We start from the raw sequence: 5,974 nt of genomic DNA on the forward strand, positions 1-5,974 counted from the left end.
TACTTATATCCAGCCTTAGTGGGTAGAGTAACAGGGCCCCAACATCAGAATAAACAATATGAAATGGAAATTCAGATCTTTTATTTTGCAAAGGTAAAGAACTTCTACAATGTTTACTCAATTGACATGTCTGATACTGTAACTGACTCACTAACAAGGACTTAAACAACTTTGGAAACATAACTTTTAATGACTCAAAAAAAAGATGACCTAGACGACTATGCCATAAATAGGCTTGACTCTCACTTGACAAACTCATGGACTCTGTAGCCACAAGACCAACTTTATTCTCCAACACGTAGAGACCATCCACCATGCTTCCTCTACCAATCGTCTTCCCCGAGGCCAAATCCTGAAACACACATGAAGACGGAAAAAAAAGTGACTGAATAGTTCAAGGAATGAGTTATACTACTAATGGACAACAAATTAATAGGTAATTTTGGAACATGCAGTACATTAGGAAGGGTAAGGCCAAGTGAGAAGGTTATATGTATGAAATAAATTTGACTTACCGGTCATGTGGTTTGAGGCTCTGGAGTCAATAACCCAAGGAGAATCAGTGGTATAAGATGACACATGGAAGGCAGTGGCAACATTACCTAATGTAGACGCAAAGAGAGCAGAACGGGATGACATCAGCAATGGATAGACATTTCAGCTCTTGGTCAGACGCTCCTTGGCCTGCTCAGGAACTTCAGTAACACTACCCTCCTCGCCAGGCATAGGGGTATCATATGGATCCAGACCCTCTGCGACTTCGACAACATCAAGAAGTTGACGCACAATCCTCTTTCGGCAAAGTTCGAACCCCCTCCTCCCAGGCACGAGAAGACCAATCGTCTAATGAAAAACTGGTGGGCCTCCAAGGCCTTGTACTTGGTGACCCCTTCTTCCTCTACCCGGGCAACCTTCTCCTCGACCTCCTTCCTTAGGGCATCCCATTCCTCCTTCATCTTAGTGACGCAACCCTTTAGCTTGCGAACAATATCGTTCTGGTCATCGATTCCGCGCCTTGGTCCGGAATTCTTGGCCTCAGGCTCTGCAACCCGAGACCTCGACTGCTCAGCCTCAGCCTCAGCCTCTTGTGCCTCATAATGGCGCCGCAATGTCGAAAGGCGGTCAACCAGGCCAATGACCTAGCAAACATTCTGTAAGAAAAAGATGAACTATCGGTACAACAGAAGCAATAATCAACCGAAGTAAAGCGATCGAGGAAATAAGAAGACTTACCGTCATGGCCTACCGCAAAGCAACGCTCTCCAAGGAGCTGCTCATCATGTCAGAGACCTCCTGTTTGATGAAGGGCGTCATCAGACCCCGAGCAAGCTCCTCAGGAATGTCCTCCGTTTCGAGCCCATGAGTCGCACCCTCCACTGCGACACATAGACATCCGCAGCATTGCTCTTCGGCACACTCTCCCTCAGCGGCGAGGGGTGATCAGCCCAAGCACCCTCCTCCGGGTCGACCACCACCACTTCTTCTGCCTACCTCGGCCTCTTCGGCTGTCGATGTGTGCGCTCCATAGATCTCAACTGTGGCTCAACAACCTAGGGTTGTGTGCCCTTGGCCCTTCCAGACCACGCTCTCTCTGTTGTGGCCCTCATACGACGATCTACCTCCTCGCTGCTAGCCATCTCAGAACTTGTGCAAGACAAACACCGAGTTAGTCACCAAGTAAAGAGCTCAAATACAAGAAGCCTGGAAAGATCAACATGACACACAGACCGATCTCACTCATCAACTGGTGCGGATTAATATCGAGAAGGACGTGCACTCCATCACGTCAATCCTCTCGATCAACCTAATCGACGCCTTCTCCTCCTTGGTGAGCTCAATCGCACTTGGCGCCTTCACCTTAGTCCTCAGATTTTGAGGCTCAACAAAGAGATGCCAGCTTCGAGGGCAGCACACAAAGAAGAACCTTCCCTTCTAGCGCTTCACTAAAGACGGGGCCCCGACCAACACCTTGTTATTCTACAGAGCCGAGAAGTAATAATACCCTTGCTGGTGATGCTTCAGTAATAATACCACGTACCTAAAGGAGTTCGACATCAACTGAATGGGCAGGACCCGAAACCACCTGAACAGCGCGATGATCCCCTCGCTTAACGGAAACCTCAGCCCAACCATCAAGCTATGCTCGTATACACAAAGCTCACCTGGCCGAGCCAAGGTGGCTCTCTCACCATTGAAAGTTAGGCAGCATGGAGTGGTTCCTAACTGGTTGTCAGACCGTGGAGGGAGTTTGTCCCCCTCCTCAAACACTGCTTCGACTTCAGCCTCCTCGGCTTTGGCCCCCCAGACCACAGACTCATCCAACTCTATGGTCTCAACCCTAAACTCGTTGACCTCGGCCCCCTGGCCATCGGCCTCATGGACAGAAGCGTGGTTGCCTCTACAAGAGAACCCGACTCAAACCCACTACTGGAGGAAGAAAAGGAAAAAGATGAGCAAGAAGAGTTAGTGGACGAGGAAGAAGACATCTTATCGGGTGAACAACAAAAGTTTATACTGTAGAACTGAAGCAAAAACCGATTCAAAGACTACTTCTCGCTGAGCTCTACAAGGATTCTCTTCGCAAATGACAAAGTGAAAATGCTCTTCACTCCCCTTTTATAGGGTTCCCAACGATCCAAATCAAGGCAAATCAACGACATAGACCAAACTATGCCCTCTTACAACTCGGGAAGATGAAACGATGCCACCACCCTTCGCACACGCGTAGCCTCGAGGAAACGAAACGACGCCTGTATTGGCTCGTCTAGAAAATGGTACGAGCATCAAACTGACCGGTTCACTCAAACTGGTTGCACCCCGGGTCATTCAGCTTGGAAAGAGATACACTTCAAAGAGTTCCTCAACTGAAGACCTAAGAGCTCTACCATGCCACACTGCGGTCGAGTACTATACTCCTTGACTTTGGAACTGGGGGAGTGGTGTTTGGGTTATGGTTGAGCTGGCCCTGGGTGCCACGTGTCACCTTTGCAGCCATCTTATCACTTTGGCCACATTAGCACCACCTAAGATGAATAAGCACAACCAGGAAAGGAGAACCCCGTGCGGATAAGGAGGACAGCTCCGTCGAGAATTAGGACTTATCCCGAAGACCTCAATGGACAACCTCATCCCGACTAACCCGGAAGCCTCATCTGAATAGGACATAGATCTTCCGCTATAAATAGGTAACCCCCACTCAAGGTAAGGGACTTTTGACTCTTCAGCCTTCATATTGTTACTCTGCCCCTGCTCGAACTAGCACGTTTCTCTCAACTGCTCGGCCCGACCACCCATCTTTCGTTATTGACTTGAGCGTCAGAGTGCCTACTCGGGTAACAACTCCTCGAGGCTCTAATCATTTTGTTGTTTCAGATCTTGCTATGCGGCTTCATCCTTCCACCTCGGCTTTGCCAGTTGGCAAGATTATCAGACTACAGTCTTGGTTTGAGACGCCTCAGATAAGACAACATCAGGAATGTTATTTTTGGAGGGAACATTCCACTTTAATACCCTAAACTTTGAGCATAGTGTCAAGTTAGTACCCTAACTTTCAAACATGTCATAGTATCTAAACTTTCAAAAAGTGTCAATTTGGTCCCTACCGTTAATCGACCGTCAGTTATCTATCGAAAATATCAAAACTACCATTCAGAAGAAGACATTGACCATTGTCTTCTACCTTGAGACTAAACTGGTTGAGGTGTTTGAGATTCTAGACTAATGAAGTCATTGTCTTCTACCTTTAGATCTGAAACACATTATTGTCTAGTTATTTCTTTGCTTTCAATTATTGCTTCCCTCTATCATATTTCATGTTTTTTCTTTCATTTTCTTTGAAGATAACCAATTCAGTCTCAAGGTAGAAGACAATGAACAATGTCTTCTTTTGAAGGGTAGTTTTGATATTTTCAACAAAAAATTGGCACTTTTTATAAGTTTGGGTACTAACTTGACACTACCCCCAAAGTTTAGGGTACTAATGTGAAATTTTCCCTATTTTTTAAGAAGGAAACATGTTATCTAGAAGAAGGGACATTGTTTGGTGCAATGGTAAAGCCTCTAACTTTATTGATGGATAGCGAGAACTAACATTAAGAAATGAAAATTAGGTTAGGTTTGCATACATTCCATCTATACCGAAACTAGGATAGCTAGGACCAACATTAGGAAATGGCACTTGTCCATGTTATACCAAATGTAGTTTTGAATGAATGGATACAATAAGATACCACTTGTATAAAAACTCAACAATAACTATAAAAAGGAAGAATGCAATAAAAAACAAGACAAGCTTGACTTCAATCAGACACACTTGTTTCCTATGCCTGCAGTCTGGATGAGCTATAATACAACTCAGTATGGCACACATTATGCAAAATGATATTGTGTATCTTTGCATGCAGTCTATATTAGTTGTATAACTTGGCAAGCATGTTTCCTAGGTGAGAAGCAATCTACCATTGCCCACTTGTATAGATTACAGGTATGTGTGCTTATTTGCTCTCTCTCTCTCTCTCTCTCTCTCTCTCTCTCTCTCTTACACACACACACACACACACGATGTGGAGTCCGATAACAACCAAACCAAATTATTTTGCATTTAAAGTCTACATACTGCACTAATTGAAAAATAATGGAGTAATTGTCAAATACTTGGTTTTAAAAATAATTAAAAATGAATTATAATTATTCTTTTTACCCTATGCATTGCTTGAGCTTTTTACTAGTCTTTTATTAAAAAAGAAAAAACAAAATTGATTTGGTGTCATGTATTTCTGTAAAAGACTAATTATCTTATATGTGGTGGCTAGTGGATCCGTTTTGGTATTGATTCCCACCCTTTCACTTGGGAATCACGAGAGGAAGCCAAACTTCACCAAGTGTTGTGTTGGATTTCTCTCGGATTTACAATAGGAAGTGAACATTGTTGATATGGTTTTGGTATTCATTATTGGGTATTGAGCTATTGGATAGAGTCCCACATCGAAACAGTAGCAAACTTTCCAATAAATAAGCTCATGTAAAATTCCAATCAAAATTGATTCACAACACGCAACCATGCGGTAAGCACAGAGTGAACTATTCTTTTCGCCTTTTACTAAAGAATCCGTGTTCTCTTCGCTGACAGCGTCATATGCCTACTTTTGGAGGGTTTTCTCCAAACCACGCAATTCTAGAGGGGGTGCAAGATTTCCTCTAGAAGCACTAGGAGTTGCCACTTAACATGGCTTATCTCCTTTTTTTCCACTTATTATTATTAGGAAACTAACTATTCCCTACTTTCTCTTAAATTATCTCCATCTCTCCCTAATTTCTATTTATCTTCTAATTATCTCTAATTCCGATTTATCCTCTCTCCCACTTTTCATTTATATCCATCTAAAGAAAGTTTCAATTAAAACATTTAACAATTATTTAAATATTATAATGGAATTATGTTAATAACTTTAAAATATTTGTTAAAAGCACAAAAAACAATTATAATAGGTTTAATAGTATTCAGATAAACTTACTGAACCAGAACCATTATTAATGGTTCGGTGTGCGAGGATCTATTGGGAAGACCCGACCCGTTGATAGCCCTAATTCAAGAATAAGTTATGGGTGAAGACCCGTACGACATCAACGCCGGTATTTCCTTTCCTTCCCCACTCGGATCTACTTATCTTGGTAAGGAGATATGCAGCCCCTAGTCAATATTCAAGGTTTGGCTATTACAAGGAATGATTCTAACGTGGGATGTTGATTTTGGACTGGCACGGCTTATTGAGTGCTTCAAAAGCAATGCCGAGCGTGAATTTGAAGTGCAGGTGTCCATTATATCCTCGCGACTTTGAAGTGCAGCCACTTTGAAGTGCAATGTCGAGCGTGATTCTACAGGTGTCCATCATATCCTCGCGACTTTGAAGTGCAGCCACCAACGATGCTTGAATTGTAGGTTTGGTACACATCCTCTCAAGCTATTGCAATAGAT

General features: G+C 43.3%; 1 pseudogene; it reads left to right on the forward strand.

Annotated features, from left to right (window-relative positions):
• Positions 1 to 5,053: 5,053 nt before the first annotated feature.
• Positions 5,054 to 5,166, forward strand: LOC148803629 (U5 spliceosomal RNA; annotated as a pseudogene).
• The last annotated feature ends 808 nt before the right edge of the window (positions 5,167 to 5,974 follow it).

Source organism: Nelumbo nucifera, chromosome 1, assembly GCF_055504915.1.
Source record: "Nelumbo nucifera cultivar China Antique chromosome 1, China Antique-T2T, whole genome shotgun sequence".
Lineage (NCBI taxonomy): Eukaryota > Viridiplantae > Streptophyta > Magnoliopsida > Proteales > Nelumbonaceae > Nelumbo > Nelumbo nucifera.